This window comes from Xiphophorus maculatus, chromosome 20 (genome assembly GCF_002775205.1).
Source record: "Xiphophorus maculatus strain JP 163 A chromosome 20, X_maculatus-5.0-male, whole genome shotgun sequence".
NCBI lineage: Eukaryota > Metazoa > Chordata > Actinopteri > Cyprinodontiformes > Poeciliidae > Xiphophorus > Xiphophorus maculatus.
In genome coordinates this window covers 135984-159185 of record NC_036462.1, presented here as the reverse complement: position 1 = coordinate 159185, position 23202 = coordinate 135984, and positions in this window count along the sequence as shown.

The window sequence follows — 23202 nt, the reverse complement described above, 5'->3', positions numbered from 1 at the left end:
AGTCACCTTGATATCATCAATGAGCATGTTTCCTCCATCTTTTGCAGGGTACAACACCAGGACCAGTGCTGCTTCATTAATAATACAGGAAGGAATTGTCCAACAGAGAGTTTACTCTCTGTCTCTGGCTCAAGCCTTTTCTCTCCAATTTGTTACGCAGTTTACCCAAACACAGAACATGGGCGCGTTAAAGCTCCTGCGTGTGATGCAGAGGGACGACTTGAACTTTATTGTGGGAGAAACATGCACACTTTGAAAAAAATAAATAAATAAAAAAAATAAATATATATATATATATATATATATATATATATATATATATATATATATATATATATAGATATATATATATTAAACACTCTGAAGGTGTGTTTCAGAGTGGTTCACCTTTCACGAACTCGCTGCTTTGCGGATTTTTTGTGCAGATTTTTTTCACAGAGCATTGTATTCTGCGTGCTGATTGGCTAAACATTCTCCGCGCTTCTTCTCTACCTGTGTGCCAATAATGTTGCGGTATTTAAAAATATGTAATACAGCAAATTTTTAAAAATGTTTTTGACCAGAAGAAAAAAAGAGCGACAACAACTACCGATAACTATGTTCTTTTTTCGAAAAAACACACCTTCATTATAGGCTCAAAAAAAGAAAAAAACACTAGAGAGCGGAGTCAGGCCGCAGCGTCACAGTCAGAGGAACAGTGATAGAATACCCAGATCCAGATCCAAGTGACGCGAGTCACAATTTGTCCTATTGTACTTCGTATTGATGATTAAAATGATTATTTTACTGTAGTTATTTGTAAGAAAGCTTTCTATTTGTTAAAAAAATGCTTAGGCCTGAAAACAGGCTTTGTTCTTTGGTTTCAATGTAGAGTATTTAATTATGCTGTATAATAATTGTAAAAAATAAAGGTAACTACTTCACAGATTTCGCCTATCACGGGTTCTTTTCAGAACGCAACCCCCGTGAAAAACGAGGGTTCACTGTATATCCATTTGCATTCACTGCCACAGAGAAGAATTGGAATTTTTGGATCTTGTAATTGTAGAAAAGTGGAATAAAATCTAGCCAAATATAATGTGTACAATTTATTTAACCAATTTGTACAATTAAATTAGAATATTATTGAGAAGTTTATATATGTCGATAACTCAGTTCACTAAGTGAAACACATTATATAAATTATTACAGATTGATGTTTTCAAGTCTTTATTTCTGTTAAGATGATTTTCATCACAATGGAAACACAACACTTAATTTAGAATATTATAGACCAATTAAAGCAAAATGTGTACCTAATGACAAGTATGTTTAATAACCACTTACATGTTATTTTCAAAAGGTACTTTTAATTTGACCAACGAGCCTTCTCGGAATGCATTTTTACAGACTATGACTGTGTTAATATAAAATCATAAAAATATAAATATAAAATCATCAGTTAAATTCCTAGAGTAAATGGACTTTAGTCAAACTAACTCGATTCAAACTAATGAGTGACGCAATTTTGCTTTTGTCCAACTGGTATATGAAGTGACTGAAGTAGTAACAAGTCCTTTAAATCTATTCTAAGACAACTACATATTTTTTTCCAGGAAACCAGAGGTAAGACATGCCCACGTTCAGCAACAGGGATAAGTTCAGCTGGCTAGCAGATTTAGCTAGTTTAGCTTTGCTGCTAAGCTAGCTAAAGCTGGATACTAAGTTAAAATCTTGCCCCAACAAAAAACTTTACATCCCAAAATTCATATAACTGTTCTTTACTTATTATCTCTTTCTAAGTTTATTAATTTATGCTGCAGCACTTAAACATATTAGCTTTACTACTGTTTTCACCAACAGTGGTGCTGTTGAGTGACAGCACCACTCAACAAAATTAGCTAACTTTACTAAACCAATAACTTCAACTTATTCTAATAAAAATGGAATTTAACCAAAACGCAACATTGCATTATAAAAATACCATCTTTAATAGGTAATATTTAAAATCATCTTGAATCCCTTTTTGTACTGTTAGCGGTTAAAATTAAGTGGCTAACTATAATCTTGTTAATTCATAAACTGATACATGCCTGTCATTCATTCAATTAAAATTCATCAAATTAATGTGGTATGACATGTAGATGTAGTTGTTATTCATCACTTTAAGAAAGCGTAAACCCCCCCCAAAAAACGCTTAAAACAAACCTTCCGTTCTCAAACTAAATATTAAGCTAAAGCCAAAGTTACTGCTCTGAAGAGGGTGACAGGCGACATGCATGTTTAAAATGAGCTCATCTCTCTGGAATCATTAGTTTGGGGCTGCGAGCAGAATATTTTCCACCACAGCAACAGTTTCAAATCACAATGCAATAATATTCTCTGGTCTAATCTGAAATGATGTCGAGAGGTAGGAGAGTTGCAAGTGGTTTGATGTGGCAAAGGAACACTGGATGTTAGTGGATTGTCCCACATTGCTCATGTGTTCATGGATTACTTAATTTGCCACCTGTGTTGGCATTCTGCTTTGTTAATGGTGAGTCCTTACCTTGCACAAGGAACAAATTATATTTCTCCATCTTTGAAATGAACTCTTTCTCTGGCACATAAACATTCTACCATTCCTTCCTTTGGATAAATGTTTCTCAATTGTTTTTTGTCATGCCAGCCAGGGATGATCATTTTTTTCATGCTCCCCAGTGCCCTTCCTTCCTCTGAAGTACAATACTACTGCAAATCTGATCACATTTATTAATTTATTTGTACCAATCACTGGCTCCAGCCTTCCTGATTATCAAAACAGTTGTTTTATTGTTTTAAATCTCAAAAGATTTTCAAAGTTCAGTTTATTAGCTCAATCAGTAACATTTTATCAAGACTATGAAGTCTGAAAGATAAAAAATGCAAATGATTCGCTGCTTTTTATTCAGATAATGTTTTTAGACTTAACACAGTAAAACTTTTTAAAACTGTAATCAGTGATCACTTGTCTGCTTCTTCAACTTATTATTTTTCGAAAAGTATATAGTTTAACATTTGTTGTGCAAAATTTGCAACAATAATGCTTATATTTCAGCTTATCAAAAGAGATGAAAAGTGACTAACATTTGGCATCAACAGTAAGTAGGTAGGATTCGTCTATGTTCTGGCCTTTTTCTGCAAGCTACAGTTACTTGGGTCAGACTAAAGGTTTCTTTTACTTGTTTGATTTAAATATGAGATAAGTTGTGCAAGAATAAAGTTGTAATTTTATCCAAATCAAATTTTATTTGTATACCACATTTCAGCAGCAAGGCATTTCAAAGTGCTTTACATCATTACAAACACAGAAACACAATGCAAGATAGAATCAACAATCAAAACACAGCATTAAGTAAAGTTCCATCAATAAATTTGTAATTGATTACATTTCAAATACAATTCTAAACAGGTGGGTTTTTAGTCGAGATTTAAAAGAAGTCAGTGTTTCAGCTGTTTTACAGTTTTCTGGAAGTTTGTTCCAAATTTGTGGTGCATAGATGCTGAAAGCTGCTGCTCCTCATTTGGTTCTGGTTCTGGGGATGCAGAGCAGACCAGAACCAGAAGACCTGAGTGGTCTTTTATGATAACTCTACATCACACTGCGCTAAAATAAGGCATTCTGAGCATTTGTGAAGTTATAGTTGGTATTGTCTTTTGAAATAAGGAAATCTTTTGACACCTCAGAATCAAATTGTCTGCTGAAATGATTGCATAAATCAACAATTGTTTATTTCAAAGCAAGAAATAAACCATCTTTTTTTCCAAGATGGCGGCGCCCAAAATGGCTGCGGCTGCATGGGCTCTCGACAACTTGCGAGTATTTGAGCAAAATATGCCGCCTAAAACGCTACAAACTTTGCATCCACTCAGTAAGTTAGCATATGATCGCCAGCGTCTGCTGGAATTACGATCATCAAGTGATTTCGGACTCATAAATACGACTACTCTGGAGTGTTTACGTGATCTCGGAGTGCTACGGAGGCAAGACCCAGCGGCCCACGGCGCAGCGGACTCGCCTAGCAGCACTAGCCGGAGGAGGAGAAAGCGAAGGCGGTGCGACCGGCAGCGGAAGCGTGGCTGTCGAAGTGGACTAACAGCTAAGCTAAACGCTAACCCCCACAGATCGCCGCTTCCATCCATCTTCCTCTCCAACGTCCGCTCTCTAATTTCTGCATACAAGCCCCTGCTGATCAGAACAAAACCTACAGTGAAGCAGGTGAGAATGTGGACTGAGGGGGCCATGGAGGCACTTCAGGACTGTTTTGAGTGCTCTGACTGGGAGATGTTCAAGGCAGCAGCCACTTACAACGACCAGATCAACATCGATGAGTACGCCATGACTGTGTCAGCCTACATCAACAAATGTACAGAGGACGTCAGCATCACTAAGAACATCATCACCCGGGCCAACCAAAAACCCTGGATGACTAAGGAGGTACGGGAAATGCTAAAAGCACGGAACTCAGCCTTCAAGTCTGGCGACAAGGAGGCACTGAGGACAGCGAGAGCCAACTTGAACCTTGCTATCAGGTTAGCAAAGCGAACCCACAGTCGAAAAATACAGGAGTTCTTCCACAACACCAGCAACACCAGAAGTATGTGGCAAGGCATAAAGGCAATCACAGATTACAATCCATCCTCCCCCCAGTGGGTGAAATTGATGCTGACTTTCTAAATGGACTCAATAACTTCTTTGGGAGGTTCGAGGCACTGAACAGTACTCCGGCAAAGAAAACTGTTCCCCACCAGGAAGAGGAGGCACTCTGCCTGGACACAGCCGATGTGTTGAAGACTCTGAAAAGAGTCAACCCACGGAAGTCCCCAGGCCCCGATAACATACCTGGGCGGGTGTTCAGGGAATGCGCAGGTCAGCTGGCTGGTGTCCTAACAGACATTTTTAACACCTCACTGGACCAAGCCACAGTGCCAGCCTGTCTCAAAACTGCCTCCATCATTCCGGTGCCAAAGAAACCTCAAGTCACCTCTTTCAACGATTACCGGCCTGTGGCACTGACTCCCATCATGAAGAAGTGCTTTGAAAGGCTGGTAAAAGAACACATCGTCTCCAGACTCCCCTCCACATTCGACCCGTTCCAGTTTGCCTACCGCCGAAACCGCTCTACTGAGGACGCCATCTCCTCCGCCCTACACCTGAGCCTGGCTCACCTGGAGGAGAAGAACACTCATGTGCGGATGTTGTTCCTGGACTTCAGCTCAGCGTTCAACACAATCATCCCACAGCATCTGGCAGAAAAACTGGGACACCTGGGCTTCAGCACTCCCCTGCGCAACTGGCTGCTAGACTTCCTCACCGACAGACCTCAGTCAGTCCGGATCGGACAACACACCTCCGATGTCATCATCCTCAGCACAGGCTCCCCTGAGGGCTGCGTCCTGAGCCCTCTGCTGTTCACTCTGATGACACACGACTGCGTCCCCAGGTTCGCCACCAACCACATCGTGAAGTTCGCGGACGACACAACGGTGGTGGGCCTCATCAGAGACGACAACGACCTGGACTACAGAGAGGAGGTGGAGCAGCTGGTGGACTGGTGCAGAGACAACAGCCTGATCCTGAACGTTGACAAGACGAAGGAGATGATCGTCGACTTCAGGAAGAACCGGCCCAGTCACGCTCCACTGCTCATCAACAGCTCGGCTGTGGAGGTGGTCAGCAGCACCAAATTCCTGGGGGTGCACATCACTAACGACCTGACCTGGACTGTGAACACCACGTCTCTGGTCAAGAGGGCACAGAAACGTTTGTATTTCCTGCGGAGGATGAGAAGGGCACACCTGCCCCCGCCCATCCTCAAGACGTTCTACAGAAGCACCATAGAGAGCATTCTGACCAGCTGCCTCTCTGTGTGGTGTGGAGGCTGCAGCGCCTCCGACTGGAAGAACGTGAGGAGAGTGGTGCGGACAGCGGAGAGGATCATCGGGGCCCCCCTTCCCTCCATTCAGGACATTTCATCCCAGCGCTGCGTGTCCCGAGGCCGAAACATCGTCAGTGACCCCTCACACCCCCACCATGGACTGTTCTCCCTGCTGCCCTCTGGAAAGAGGTTCCGCAGCATCCGGTGCAGGTCCACCAGGTTCCGAAACAGTTTTTTCCCACTTGCCATCAGACTGCTGAACTCTTAACTGGACTGCACTTAAAATCTGGTCTCCACTTTATACCTTGCACATGTACTGTGCAAGGTATAAAGTAACTTCCTTTTTACTGTCAGTCCTGCACTTTATATTTTATATTTATATTTATATTCATATTTTATACTGTATTTTATTTTTATTCTGGAGTAACTTCACAACATTGAAAGCTCAAAACATTGTCCTGAGCCGTATGCAACGAAATTTCGTTCTGTATACACCCTGTGCATGCAAAATGACAATAAAGTCAGTCTAAGTCTAAATCTAAGTCTATGGAGAGCCATATCAGCTAAAGTTAAATAAATAAATGAATAAATAAACACATGATGAACTGGCTTATTTATTTAATTAATGTCCCTGGTAAGGTCACCAAAGGCACCAGAGAAAGTGCAGCCCAAAGAAACATTATGATTAATACACCCATTGGAAACAGTGTTCCTTCATCCGTATGTGGGTCACCGGGGCCAAACCTGGAAGTGGAGCATGTTAGTGAGCACCTGGTGGCCAGGTTTTAACCTATGCAGTCAAGTTGGGCACAGTCTGAAGAGAAGAGGTGGCCTACTAGTGGGGGACAGATTCTGACTGACCTTTTGAGCCTTTGTAAGGGGTACTGGAGAGTGTCTCTCCTGGGGATTTCCTTGTTCTGCTGGGAGATTTCAAGGGTAGGGTTAGGGTAACCCTAACCCTAACCCTAAGCCCCCCCAAGCGGTGTTTTGTTGGACTTCTGTGCTCATCATTAATTGTCCATAACGTACACCATGTTCAGGCATAAGGATATCCATATGTGCTGTTGGCACCAGGACACCCTATGCTGCAGTTCGATGATCAACTTTGTTGTCATCTCATCAGATCTGCAGACACATGTCTTGGACAAGTGGGTGAAGAGATGCAGAGCTGTCCACTGACCACTACCTGGTGGTGAGTTGGCTCTGGTGGTGGGGGAGGATACCAGTCAGACCTGGCAGGCCCAAAGATATTATGAGGGTCTGCTGGGAACATCTGATAGAGTCTCCCGTCAGATGTACTTTTAACTCCCACCTCTGGGAAAACTTTAAACATGTTCTAGGGGAAATTGTTGAGGCGACTCATCAGAGCTATGGCCTCAAAGTTGTCGGTACCTTGCAGTTGGACAACCCTCAAATCTACTGGTGGACCCCTTCATTGAGGGATGGTGTCAGGCTGAAGGAGTCCTACCGGGTCTTTTTGGTCTGTGGGACCCCAGAAGCAGCTGATGAGACTCGCCTGGAGCTCCTTAAGGCTCTGAATGTTGTAGAGTTGTGAGAGAAAGATCTGTTGGATAGTCAAACCTCAGATACTGGAAGAGCAGAGTGGTTTTTGTCCTGGTCGTGGAACCCTGGACCAGTGCTACACCCTAAGCAGGGTCTTGGAGGGTGCATGTGAGTTCACCCAACCAGTCTACATGTGTTTTGTGGACTTGCAGAAGGTGTTGGTGAGCCTGTTGAGGGTGCTCTGGGAGTATGGGGTACCGGGCCCTTTGATACAGGCTGGTAGGTCCCTGTAGAACTGGTATCAGAGTCTGGTTGGTTCATTACTTGTATAGACAGAATTTGTAGGTGTAGGCCTGATGTTGAGGGGATCCATTTTGCTGGCTTTAGGATCGCATTTCTGATTGTTGTAGATGATGTGATTCTACTGGCTTCATCGGGTCATGATCGAAAGCTGTCACTGGAGCAGTTTGCAGCCAGGCTGAGTATTAGTGCCTCCAAATCCAAGACTATGGTCTTCAGCTGAAAAAGGGAAGAGTGCCTTCTCTGTGTCAGGGAGGATGTCCTGCCCCAAGAGGAGGAGTTTAAGTATCTCTCTTTCTTCTTCACAAATAAAGGAAAAATGGAGTGGGAGATCGACAGGTGGATTGGCACAGTGTCTGCAGTGAAGTGGGTTCTGTACCGGTCTGTCGTGGTGAAGAGAGAGCAGAGTCAAAAAGTGAAGCTCTTGATCCAGTTGATCTACTTTCCTACCCACATCTATGGTCATGAACTTTGGGTCATGACCGAAAGAACAAGATTGCGATACAAGCGGCCGATATTAGTTTTCTCCATAGAGAGTAAGGTGAGAGATCTCACCCTATCTCTCACCCTTAGAGATAGAGTGAGAAGCTCAGTCATCCAAGAGGGACTCAGAGTAGAGCCACTGCTCCTTCACCTCGAGAGGAGCCGGTTAAGGTGGCTCGGGCATCCATTTAGGAGGATGCCTCCTGTACTCCTCCCTGGTGAGACGTTCTGGGTACGACCCACAGGGAGAAAACCCAGGGAAGGGCCCAGGACATAGAGGGACTAGATTTTTCGGCTGGCCTGAGAAAGCCTCGGGATTCCCCTGGAGGAGATGGCCCAGCTGGCTGGGGACTGCCTTACTTAGGCTGCTACCCCCACTACCCAATTCTGGCTAAGAATAAGAAGATGGATGGATGGATGGATGGATGGATGGATGGATGGATGGATGGATGGATGGATGGATGGATGGATGGATGGATGGATGGATGGATGGATGGATGGTTTCTTGGCACTTAAGATTAGAATATTACATCAGCAGCGAAAGATATGTTTAATACCTGCTTCAAGGTTATTTTCAAAAAGTACTTTTAATCTAACATACAAGGTTCTTTGGAACTCATTCTAATTTATTCAATATGACAATACTATGAAATCTTGTTTTATTTTGTTTTTGTCAGAAGTATGACATGTTGGCAATGCACATTAATTAATATTCCTATTGTGTATTTTTTCAGATGTTTGTAAACTGTCACAGCAAACCATCCTGCAGACACCGAGAGTCTGTCTCAGTGACTTCCTTCATGGACTCACAGTGGGTTCACAACTTCAGGATGTCCTGAGACCTTCACCTTTCTGGAGCAGGGAACACATGGACCGAATGCACTGAGGACACATTAATTTAAAAAATTTTTTCCACCAGCCTTGTGGAGAAACTTTTTTTCTTTTGATCACAAACCCCACCAGTACAAGCAAATTATATAAAATATGATTTATTCTTAACTCTATGAAAACTGATTTACTGACAATAAGTTTACCATACTCATAATTTAACATAACAAAGCATGAATACTTTAGCAGAGGTGTAGTGCAATAAGTTCACTTGAAGTAATTACTAACAGCAGACTTTAACTACACAACCCGAACATTCTTGCAATCATTTTCTATGTTAAGCATTTCCACATTTTGGCTACAACTCCCGCAGGTAGTATTTACTGAAGATGTGTCTAGTCATTTTTAAAGGGTATCAATTCCTATTGTTTAATTTGTTTTCTCTTAGTTATTATGTTTTCTCTTGAAATTAACAATTATTCTTATTACTAAAATATCTCAAAAAGTGTTCATTATTAATTCCATGGGCCGTCGTCATTCCTGTGTCATTCTAGTGTTTTTCTGACTGGCTGCTAGCTGATGGTTGGCTTTCCCCTTCCGGAATCACTCACTTCATACTTTGCTAATTTCCACCCCTGGTTTCAGTAAAAGTTAAGTTGGCAGAGGTTTTTACCATGCAAACTACAACATGGTGAGTTGGTTTAAGAAAAGAGGCTTTGTTTGAGGACAACAGCATTTATTTTTTCTCTGATGTTTGGCCCAACTCTTCTCTGGATTCTATACCTACTGGATGACAAACATGTTTTAACCAAAAATTCACCAGACATAGACTTGCAGTTTTTGTTAAAGTTTTAGAAGTTTTTTAATTGAAGGAAACTGATTTTGTTACCTATATGTATTGTCAATTTGTCCTAAAAATACCAACATTTTCACTTAATTTTATATTTTGGTCCGTTTGATTATGTAATTTTTAAATATTAAATTATAAGTTTATCAGTTACTCAGTACTTGAATAGACTTTTTACCAAATACTTTTTTACTCTTACTTGAGTAATTTCTTGGACATCTACTTTTAGCTTTTACTTGAGTAAAAATATGTTGAAGCACACAATTTGGAGGTTATTGAAGAAAACATTATATTATTTTATATTAAAATTATTTAAAATATTGAATATGACTTAAAATTTTAATAGAGGATAGAGTGTCTCATGTAATAGCATGAACTACCACTTTTTTGTGTCAGTTGGTCACAAGGCAAGGCATTTATTTACATTTGTTTGTCAGGAGTGTTTGGTTCGGAAATTTGTTGACGGTCCCTAAGCTAACCTCCAAGTGCTTGAGGAGGGAGCGGTAGAGAACAGGCCGAAATTAGTGTTCATAAATCAGATCAACCCTGACCTAAATGCTTGCTCTGCGGAGCGCGAATATCCAATATCCAACTTGGAAACAACTTCAGTGTGGTTGTTCACACAATAAAAACACCGCAATAAAGTTTGTTTTGGTCTGTGGCCTTTAAAGATGGCACCGAGCGACCACACCAGACGTAAATGTCATAAGCAATGACGTTGGCTCCAAAGCTCTGCGGTATCAACGCATGCTCGATCTGATCTCCAGATTATGCCCCGCCTCTTCCGTGACAATTCTCATACAGACAAATACGAGCCTCTCACACATACAAATACAAGTCTCGTCCCCATTCATTCATTGATTGTCATTCATTCAGCCTAGTGTTAGTTCAGACTGTGATGGACCGAGTTAAAAACAGGAGTCGTCACAGGACATATTAGAAAAATAGGGTTTTTATTTTAACCCAAAGATTATAAATAACAAAAGATAAACTGAGCTCATAAAAGAGGTCAAAGAAACAAAACTGAACTCAGGCAAAAAATGTAAACAAACTGGCTGCACAAACAAACATAACTGACCTAACAAAGAAATGACACACAGGGGTTATATACTGGCTGATCAGACCAATTAAGACACAATAGCGTAACTAAACAGAATACAATTACAAATAACACAAAACAAATAACAGTACAGCTAAGTTTGAGTAAACTAAAGACCCAAAAATGAAAATCAAAAATATTAAACTTTAAATACTAATATTTACTTAAATACAAAACTTATCTAAACAAAGAAACTACAATTCCCCCTGCCAGCAGGAACTAGTGGTGCAGTCCAATCAGCATTTAAGCCTGCTGAGCCCTGGCCCCCATCCTTTGTTTGGCAACTCCAAGGCAGGTAAGTACCGGTGGGAAAACAAACAGAATTAATCTTAAGCAAACAAAATTAACTTTAAGTTGATATAAATACATATGCTAACTAAATGTGCGCACTAACAAATAGAACTAATGCATTCAAATCAACTAATAAATGTTTTTATTGAAACTAAAGTGTTGTTGTGTTTATATGAAAAAATAAACTGTGCATAAAAAAAGAGTTACCGACATCAGAGTGTGGCCATGGATTTGGCCATCACACAGACACAAATACATTTTCGACCTATCATTCAGAATAATATGTCTGTATGCCTTGTGTGTATGCAAGGATGTCTTTTGTGCAAGATAATGTGCTTATGCAATTTTAGTCGTGTGTGTGTGTGTGTGTGTGTGTGTGAAATAGAAAAATTGTATGTGTGTGTGTGATTGTGTATATGCACAATCTTAGTCTGTACCCAGCTAGCATTGAATGTTCAGAGGACGTTCGCTGAATGTTGTCTTCAACGTCCGCCGACTACACTTTCCAAATGTCAAAATGAAATGCCATTAGACGTCCGGAGGACTTTCAGTTGAACATCTGCCAGACGTTCGTGTGGAAATTTTCTGGACTCAAAATTAACCAGCATTAGACTTTCAGCAGAATGTCCGCTGAAAGTTTGCTGACAACTTTCGGCGGACATTAGCGGTAGGTGAAAATAAAATGCTATATATGGTTCTGCTAGGTCAGTGGAAATGCTAATATAGCAGCAATTTCATTGGAATGCAAGGTTTACATGTGGAACAGTTGCCTTCCATTTCCAAGACATATTAATACAATGTTGTAATAAATTGTAGAAGAAAAGCCAAGCTGGGCCCATACTTACTGTTTTCATGTTTTTTGGTTTAGGACTTCTAATTTTTCTGTGGTGGAGGCTGGAAGGCTCATCCAGGGAGTTCATCTCTTCAGCAGAACAAGGGACTGTTAAGTTGGGTCAGAACAGCTCGCAGCATCCTTGGAAAACCCCAAGGCCGTCTCCTTCACTTTGTCAAGGCTTTGAAGATGTTACACTAAAGTCTGCAAAGAATGATAAAAAAAACTCAGTAATGTAAAATAACTCTAATCATTTATTACCCCTAAGAAAACAATGTAGGCTTGGGGTCTTCAGTCCTGGAGGTCAGGACCCTCTGTCTTGCTTTAGATGAGTCTATGCTGGAGCTCACCTGGATTATCGCAGGAAAACTCCTAAAACAGACAAAACTCCCACCACACAAACCCTAAACCTTTATCTGCATTTAACTCTCTTATTCATGGCGTCAGGTTGTCAGCTAATCAAATCCAAAAATGCCTTCTGTCTATAAATAATTAAATAAAAATATGATGATACAGAAAGTGTAGTCACTGTTTTTAACATGTTGGTTAAATTTACCTAATATAGGAGTTTCCAGTTGAAGGGAGTCAGTTACTGGAATTACTGGGTGGATTAAACAGCTACAGGTGAACACAGAACACAGATGTGGATCATCAGAGTAGATGAGATGGTGAGGGTGGAGAACATGTGGGAGGCTGTGGCTGCATGGAGCTGCTGGTCATGGGGGAGATTCTCTGAATCTGTGGCTTTTCCTCAGAATCTTAATAGATTTCAGGTCACCTGTAACAAAATTATTTAATTAGAAACCTGCATAAACATCTGCGTGATTTATTTAATTTAGGCAAGTTTTAGCCCTTAATACTTGATTTCTAAGTGGTCTGTAATACTGTAGTAATGGCCAGTGATTTTTAAAACTCCTAATCATGTTGAAGCAACATAAAGGGATCAAGCTGAAGGAAGCCATGAACAACTCTCTCTCTTTGCAGCTAATAATCCAAATTACTGCCATACAAAAACTTTTAACCCTGATCCTCCTGGGCTTCTGCTTTTGAGATTTGACATCTTCAGACAGGCGACATTTCTGTCTTACTTTCAAGTTGTCACCGGAATTTACATATCAGAAAAACAGTCATTACTTTAATCAAATCTATTAACGCAAACATTCAAACAGTTATTATGAAACACCAATAATGTTCATTAAGGAAAAGTATGACCAACCCTGACAGTCCTCTTCATGAGACTGTCATAGAAAAACAGTGTCTTCAGTCAGAGGATGTAACACAGACTGCTACAGGAGATCCTTCCTCCTCAGAGCCATCAGCATCAACAGCAACTCTTTGAAGGACCTTGAAATAATGAGATAAACATTATATCTAATTGGTAATTTAACTACAACTGGCTTTAAGCAGAACATCATTTAGTACTTTGTACTGTGATACCAACTAATGTTGTGGCATTAATATGTCCAGCTGCATATTATTCCATAACTGATGATCCAGAGAGAAGGAAAAGACAGACTGTTTACTGAGGGGACAGTAGGTCACACAGTAAACCACAGGCTAAACAACATGCTATTATGGATCAGACTGAACATTTACTGTAGATTTTTTGTTCATCCACAACCATTAACTAGTTTACAGAAACTAGTCCACTTCAGTGGTTACTGGTCTTGTAGATTCTGCTGTTAGTTAGATTTCACCTATGGTTGAAAAATTATTAAATTCCAAAATATTTAATTGATCCCAAAGGAAAATTAAATGTTGTAACTTCCATTAGCAGCTGCCGATTCTCATGGCTGTGTTCGAAAATGTCAGCAAGCTTTGCACATTTGGCAGTATAAAGTATTAATGCATTTCTTTTCTTTAGCCTGGCGTTTTAAAAAGGACAATGTACATCTCAAACATAAATGTTACCATTTGATGCGCTGAAAAAGCCAATTCGCATTCAGTTTCTCCCATCATTTGTACTGTTAACCAGCAGCTTCACTCCGCCTGACTAGACATGCGGACTGACGCCTTGATGGTTTTTTTTCTTTTCTCTAAGGCCCTCAGTCTATGAACGAAGCTGTACGTCCGCGAACTCTCCTGATGCTTACCAGTTATGTTGACACTGCGGTTCAGGAAACTACAATATTAAGGGGAAAAGAGCAGGACATGTCACGCAGAAAAATATGTCCGGCCGCGTCAAACTTTATAATAAAAGTTGAGAAGTCATAAGATAATGGCGCCACGTGATTATCTTTTGTGTTTGTGTTATACAAACACAAAAGGCGTCGGTAGCAAGCTATATGGGTTTTTACGCTCTAACCACGTGCTTGGTCAGAATATAATATAAATAAGTATGGAAACTAATAACTTACCGAACAAGGTAGATCCCATCGGTTTCATTTGAAATACAAAAGCGTTGTTTCTTGACTGCAGAAATCCGAATACAACCCGGGTTGGGAAGTAAATGAAAGTACTTCTTGGACTTTTATTCAAGTATTACTCTCCTTTGAAATACATCTACAATACGTTAGAATAAATGCAATGCAGATTATGCAGAAAAGGGAATGAGAAAAATCGGAGTTATAACCATCATTTGAATGGAGAGGGTAATGTTTGGCCGAGCGTGGAGCCCACTACTGCTTAAATATGGTATTGAAGTTAGTAACAGCATTTTATGGAAATGTCGCACACGGACGTTCAGACCACTTTCAGACAACATTCAGAGATGAAGACTTTCTCAAAGGATAAAAAATAAAGATTTTGTCAAAAATATTGACCACCATAAAGGTTTTAAAAATATTAAAATTGATTAAATAAAATTACAGCAAAATATATATATATTTTTCCCATAATGCGCAAAAGTTCGGAGTGAACGTTCAGACAACGTTCGGCGAATGTTAAGTCCGAACAGTTGACGTTCGACTTTCAGAGTACTTTCGACGGACTTTGTCTTAATATTTGCTTGCCAGCTGGGTATGTGTGTGTGAGATAAAAAAAATTATATGTGTGATATTTTAATAGTGAATATGCGCAATCTTAGTCTTTTTGTGTGTACGTGTGAGAAAAAAAATTGTATGCGTGCGTGACATTTTAATAGTGTATATGTGCAATTTTAGTATTTTGTGTGTGTATGAGTTTTTAGTAGTGTGTGAGAGACAAAACATAGTTTTTGTCCTAAACGGCCCCTCAAAAGAAAAATCGGATTTAAAACCGTTATTTGACTGGAGAGGATAAGGTTTAGCCGGGGGTGGAGCCCCCTATTGCCTAAATGTGGTATTGAAGTTAGTAACTGTATTTTATACAAACGTCACACACGGACGTTCAGACCACTTACAGAACGTTCGTTCTGACATTCTGAACATCCTATCTTTGAGAATGTTCAAAGGTACAAAAACATTCTAAAAATACATTTTAGAATGTCTTTTTAGACTGTGGCGAGACTAGGTTAAAATCAGGAATATTGGGCAATTTAAATCTCTGAACCCAATTAGGTTGCTCCACAGCGCCACCCTGGGAATTTCACCCAGAGAATATTACCTCTTCTTTTTTTAAAGCACACAGGTTCGGTTATGCATACATTGAAACATCTGAGGCAATTTCAAATATACAAACAGCTATTTATTAAATTCTTTAAAAACCAGTTCTTTACAACAAAAAAAACTAAGGAAAAACAGAAGAAACAACAGTAGCTGAGGTCACCGGCAGAAGGGGCCACTATAGGGACGGCATCCACCAAACACAGCAAACAAAAAAACCGTAAAAGCACCAGACGCAGTGAGACAACCCAAACTCAGGAATCACGGCACACAAAAGAGGGAGACACCGTCACCACACCAGCACCGCCACCGGACCTCAGCAACTGCAAACAAAAGAAAAACAGTTAACAAATACAACAACCTTAAACTTAATACAACAAATGAAAAACAATATCAGCCCAAATAAATAAACAATTATCTAAAGGAACCAAAGGGCTGGAAACTAAATAAAGAAAAAAATAGAAAATCCAAGTTGAAGATTAAGATCCGGTGTGGCTCTGGTCACGCCACAGCAGGAGGCGAGCTCGGCGCGCCGATGCCACACCCCAAACACCGCTTCAATTAAGGCGTGTAGGCGCCACCACAGTCCGAGTTTGACTGATGACGTGCAAAATCCGGGATCCAAAAGAGCAGCAATGGTTCGAATATGGGGAGACCTGTCAATCCAGGCAAAACGCACACACACACTCGCTGAACGAGGAAGTAGAGGAGAGCAGCACAATAGCGTTTCACCTACCAGGGAATCAAAGCACACTTGGCGATACGTTGCCTTTTTTTTTTACCGCCGGAACCCAAGAGACGCGGGCCACACAGTGAATGATGAGGAAGACACATGTCTGACTGGGCACAGCGGCCGCTTATATACCCCGCCCACTTTACCCAACCGGAGCGTCACACCTGGAAACTATTTGTATAGGAATATGTATATTTCTATACCACTACAAGACTTTCTGAAAAGACCAAAATAGATTTTGTAAAAAATATACGTCAAGTCCGAACATTTGACGTTGGACTTTCATATATATATTGTCATGAAGGGGTGCGGTGAGGGGTGGTGAGGCAGACCCAGCGGACCCAGGTAAGATGAATAATGAAATTTAATGACGAAAAGCACAGTCCAAACAACTGGCAGCACGCACATTAGACGCATTGACAACGAATTGACAAGCGACAGACATTGACAACGACAAGGACCCGACGAGGAACAAGGAACACAGGTGGAGTTAAATACACAGCGGGTAATCACAGAACGAGACACACCTGGGAACAATCAAGGAGAGGACAGGACAACGAAGAGACTCAAGGACACAGAAAGCTCGAAATTAACACACAGAAAACACAGAACACGACATATATATATGGAGAGAGAGAGAGCGCGCAATTATTGCAAAAGTGATTAAATAAAGAAGCCAATTAATCATATGCTAATTTAGGCTGAAATTGTTCTCCACATGTATCGACTCAACACTATTTCACCGTATAAAAGAAAATACGGTCACATAAACTTACGAATAAGCAAGACTTAAAAACAAATATGACAAAAGAAAAAAAAACCGCACTGCTTTTAAATGAAGGCGCCTGCAAAATAAGAAAAACAATTTGTCGGTGAAAAGGGTTATAGCAACTCCAGCAACGCACATTATGTCGCCATGATGAAATGTAATTTGTGTGCGTGTGGGGGTGAGTGTGTGTGTGTGTGTGTGTGTGATGGAAGCGGGGAGGCCTGCGGCGGCCGGCCACACACGCGCACCCCTCAGCTCGGCGAAGGTTAGCGAGAGAGTCCGACACCTCTCTAAAGAGTTCCATTGACCTCGTCAGTAGTTGCAGCCTCGGCAGGAAACTGCTTCTGTGTCAATTTATCATGACCAGCAGCGAGTCGGCTCAAACAATCTGCAACAAGTTCCAGAAAAAAAGAAGGAACTTTATTTAGTGTTATTGCGTTGTTGTCCACACCCCCTTCTCCTTGTGTTTGCTGTAAATATCCCCTCTTCCCCGCTCCCACCCTTCTTTCCCAAGATCCACACTCGGATTCTTTTGCCAGAGGATTATTGGACGTTAATTACATTAGCATTTTCTCACTTGACAACAAGGTGGCTTTTTATCTGCGATCTTCAAACTGCGACTGGGAACTATTGATCCGGAGCAGTGTTGTCATTCAGATGATAATTAGGAGCACGTCAAGGGGTCACCTCCCAATCCCTTTGAACACCTGGATGAGAGTTCCTCAAGGACAATGGGATCGGCCGCTCCGCCGAACCCCGCTTGTCTTTATGTGTCGGAGTCCATTACACAAATGGTCTAATTAATTTACACATTCCAGAACAGTGGGGGGCCCGCAATCAATGAGAGGAGGAGCCCTCTGCAGATACAATCAACGTACTCACACTCAAACTGTTTATTCCATGTTTTGACACTTTACAACACTAAAATACACCTGATTTTTTTTTTTATACAAGATTGGAGCATTAAAAAGCGCCGTGGAGTGAAATGAAAATGGAATATCTGAAAGATGTTGCGTGTGTTATGTTAAGTCCATTTACTTTGATACCCTTAAATAAAATCCAATTGAAAATTTGTGGCAAGACTTGAAAATTGATGTTCATGGAAGCTCACTATGCAACCTAACTGTATTTTCAACATCATTTTGTGAGCTGGTTTATCATGTACAATCCCAGCAAAAACACAGTTCTGCAGTTGAGCTGCATTTACTTTTCTGTTTTGTCGAGGCACTGTTACTTCCTATGCAAAAACACACATACTGTGAATATCCTGCAAGGTGCCACTGTTCCAAGTCATTTCTAAATAGCATTTTAAGGCTAGATACCAGACATTACACCTCATAATTCCCCGCGCAGTACAAGGACCGAAACGAAAAAAGAATCGTTTTACAGATACATTTTTCTTTAAAATAAAATAAAATTGAAAAGTAGTTCAGCATATTCTTTCCCGTGTGTAAATAAATGCTCTCAGCGGATGCATTAATTTCTGTCGCGGCTGTAGTTATCATTAATGCGATGAATAATGGCATTTTTCACGCCGCCAAACAGCGCTTACAGCAGAACTTTGGGAGGATCAATTAAACATAGAGAAACATTTTTTCTCCTTAAAAGCCGAGAAGATCTACTGCATCACGCGCACGACCAATTAAAATAATGGCTCAAAGATAAACGGCAGAGCAGTGCGTGTTTTTTAAGGTGTCTGTGGAGTCTTTTCTGACTTCTTCTTGGACAAAATCTGTGGTCCAGTCAGAGTGTGAGCTGCGGAAGCAGCTCACACGGTTTAGCAGGGTGTCTGTTAACATGCTGCAATCTAAATGAACAGCTGCACTGTACTCGGTACAAATGTGTTAATGCAAAACATAAATGTAAATCAGAGGTTTAATCAGAGCTGTGTGCGTGCGTGCGTGGGGGTGTCCGTGTGTGCCTGGGGAGGATGCAAACAAACAATGCAAATAGTGCCCTCTTGTGGTTTTATGTCTTTCATGCCTTTTAATATCGAAGGCAGAAAGAAGAGGATTTCTTTCTTTTTCCCTTTTCCTTTTTTTAAAAAAGAGAAAGACAAATATGCTGAAAGTTTGAATAACATAACGATCCAAGTCAGAGTGTCTCCTTTGTCATTAGAGCAAAAGAAATTTCAATGTCACTAAAGTCGCAGCTGTAATTTATTGGCTCCTCGGCGGAGACGGACAAAGGTCAGGAGCGGCACCGTGAGGCCTTCTATCAGCTTTACTTCATCGGCGCAGGTCGTTAACCTTCACCTGCACTCCGGTCCAAGAAGGTCCACCCCCCAACCCCCTCCAATGCCCCTGTCCTGCACGGCCCCCAAGAAGTTCCTTCAACCGGCGACAGGAGCAGCAGGGCTGATTTCAAAAAGAAGAAGAAAGACAAAAAAAAACTCGCCTTAATTGTCATGTGGCAGCCAACACTGCTTTCTTAATTGATCTGACCTTTCGCGGCGCTTTCTAATTTCCAACCCCGCTTTCATTGTTCCATCTGGCACTTTTGAGGCGACATCTGCTTGACTGTACTTCAGCCGGTGATCTTTTGCACACATATTATTTAAACTTAATGTATGCCTCAACAGATGTTGGTTTTAATAGGTGAGCTATGAGCTGGACTGCTCCCTCACCGACCCTCTGCAACAATTCACCAGACATTACACTAGAAAAAGAGTCAATGTTGGTGAGTATCAGATGTTATAGATTAAAGTCAAACATATTATTTCAAAAAATTTGATCATAAATAATGAATGTGTTTTGCATTCTGCCAAAACAATTTCAGTAGCGTGATCTTGTTTCCTCTGTACTGTGTCCAGGTGTTGGTGTGATAATGTATTATGTTATGGGTCCCAGGATTGGTACTATAGTAGCAAAATAAGTCTTTAACCATACAGAAAAAGTGCAGCAGCAATGAACACAATGTTTAGCGTTTGTCATCCAGTTTGCGTCTCTTTATTTTGCAAAAACTTATTTTATACAAACATTTCCCTGAGCTCCAATTCCTATATTTCAGTATATAATAATTGAAACAGGAGTGCTTTAAAATGTCCACACATTCCAGAGTCTTCAAATAAACATATTCATAACATCCAAATCTGTAGTATCTGTACCACATTCTCTCCAGTAGAGCTTTAATATCAAATGAACATTGCATATATAAGAAATTAGACTGCTATGCTGACAGAGCAAATTAGAGTAGACTCAGGCTGTATTCAATATTAACAATTTACTAATTGTTAATATTCAGCACTTAAATCTTGGTTTTATTTTCACTCTGGGAATAAACAAAATAATATGCAAACCTTAAATAATTAACCCTAGAAAAATGAACATGGTTTGCAAAATACTTTTCCTTAACACTTATTTCTTTTCAATTAGTTATCACACTGAATAAAATACCAATCATAGCTTCACAAACTTCTGCAAGTGTGGGGGCTCAATATAATTTATTAATTGACGGGTAATAATCAAATATGACTGATCGCTGTTAGTCAAATGACGGACAACAAAAAAGTCTAGCACGGCCTCTGCAACAGACAAAAATGTATTGAAGTACAAATTTATTTGATAACTCTGCACCAGTACAGCACACTTAAATCTACAAATAGTTTCACAAGTAAACTTTTAATGCAAAGTTGGCTTTTCATAGACTTTCAATGTAAGTTTTAATTCAACTTTGCATAAAAATGTCACTATTTGCCGAATAATGATTTGCTGCATTAAAAGTTGACCTTTTAATGGAACTTTTACAAATCATGTTAATAGTGTATTAACATGTTATTACACATGTTAATAGTGATTTGTATGTATGTTTTTAAAATAAAGTGCAAAATATTATCATTCGAGAGCAATTGCTTAGACTTAGACTTAGACTGACTTTATTGTCGTTTTGCATGCACAGGGTGTATACAGAATGAAATTTCGTTGCATACGGCTCAGGACAATGTTTTGAGGTTCCAATGTTGTGAGGTTACTCCAGAATAACATAAAATACAGTATAAAATATGAATATAAATATGAATATAAAATATAAAGTGCAGGACTGACAGTAAAATGGAAGTTACTTAGCTCTGTACATGTGCAAGGTATGAAGTGGACACCAGATTTTGAGTGCAGTCCAGTTAAGAGTTCAGCAGTCTGATGGCAAGTGGGAAAAAGCTGTTTCGGAACCTGGTGGACCTGCACCGGATGCTGTGGAACCTCTTTCCAGAGGGCAGCAGGGAGAACAGTCCATGGTGGAGGTGTGAGGGGTCACTGATGATGTTTCGGCCTCGGGACACAGAGCGCTGGAATGAAATGTCCTGAATGGAGGGAAGGGGAGCCCCGATGATCCTCTCTGCTGTCCGCACCACTCTCCTCATGTTCTTCCAGTCGGAGGTCTTGAGGTAGAGTTGAAAAACTACAATACAAAACTATAATATAATTTCAAGATGGAATCTGAAACTGAAGTATTGATCTTTGTACGCTACTATCGAGTCTATACTGATACCAACTTTATTACGATTTCAATATTTTGGATGCTCACCTCTACTTGATTACTGTCCTGTCCTCTATATTACTCTGAGTACTTATGACTTAGAATAAAAAACTGGTAGAGTCGGTGCCTCATGTATGAAGGTTATTTTTTTCTTGATTCTGCTTTCCAGTGTTTGTTATTTTTTGGAAGCAATTTTGAACTGAAAAACAACCTAATCAGGCTTTACTGAACTCTTCCATTGAATAAATAAATAAATGTAAGATGTCATCAACATTAACATTGTGTTCTTGACAATCTTTCATTTCAATCTGGAGAGACTCACACGGAGAAGAAAATAGCAGTTAAAAGATTTAATGGTACAATTTCTTTGGCGCTCGGACCCGGCAGAAGACCGTGAGCCGAGGATCGCTGTGAGCAGGCGGTCTGCTCGGCGAGCTCGGGATAGTCTTCCCCCCGGGACCGAAACTGGTGGTGGAGCGGAGCTTGGAGAGGAAGAGCACAAGGGATCCTGGAGGACGACCCTCATGGTGAAGGTGGAGAAGGGGAGGAGGTGGGTCGAAGCACGGCTGACGAGCAGGAAGACCCCAGGGTAGCTTGGACTTTTGAAGGTGTCTTTGGACGACGATTGGCTGGAGCGGCGTGAAGCTCCGGTCCGGATTGGCTGCGGTCGGGCGTAGTGATTAGATGATGTGGTGAAGCTGGTCGAGTCTCCCAGTTTGAATTTTCGCCAAGGCTCCATATTTGACAATGAGTTAAGATAACTTTAGCTTTTAACCGACTAACACGAACATTACTAATGCTAGCAATGTTCATTCTGACTAAAGATATATATTTTTTAAATCACTAAAATAAGTTAAACTATGGCAAAATTTTATTTTTGAAGTTCAATTGTTAATAAATGAGATTTTATTAATAATAAAAGTCTTTATTGTCATTATAGAAACCATGTAATGAAAGTATTTAGCATTTAGTTCACGGTGGGATGTTCACGGTAAGGATTTTTTTTATTGATTGAATTTAGTTGCCTCTGCGATGTACTCTGTGCATGAGGTTTATAATGTGTGTGCACTTGTGCATCAGTCAGGGGTTTGAATTATAACTTGTCAAAATGATGGAATTCAAAATTTTCAGTAATTTTTCTTTTAAAGATCAAATATGGAAAATATTTCATTAACTGTATCAGGTTCTTATCAACAGATACTAAACCTCAGACATCATTATCAGAAGTGAAAAAAGTAGATCAGGGCATCCCTACTATAAAGTGAATTGAAAATTGACAGCTTACTCAGATACTTGGAACTTGCAAAAATTACTTGTGAACATCTCTGAATAGAAGCATATATTACTGTGCAATACAATTTGTTCATTCAAGATTATCCTACCATGAAAATGACTTGGACTGCTTGTTCTGAGCAGTCAAGCTAATAAACTTACATCTATGATTAGATGCTTTATGTTTTTACAATTTCAGTCCGTCCGATTTCCAAATAGGGCAGTGTGTGGTAGTTCCTCCCCCTCCAATCTTGGGGATACAAGGATTGACATGTGGTGGGCTCAAGGTCAGAGTCTCCTGCCACTGATAGACATGTCTTCCTCTTAAGTTGTGTTGGAGTGAACGCGTAGCAGAACATCTGTTCACAAACGGCC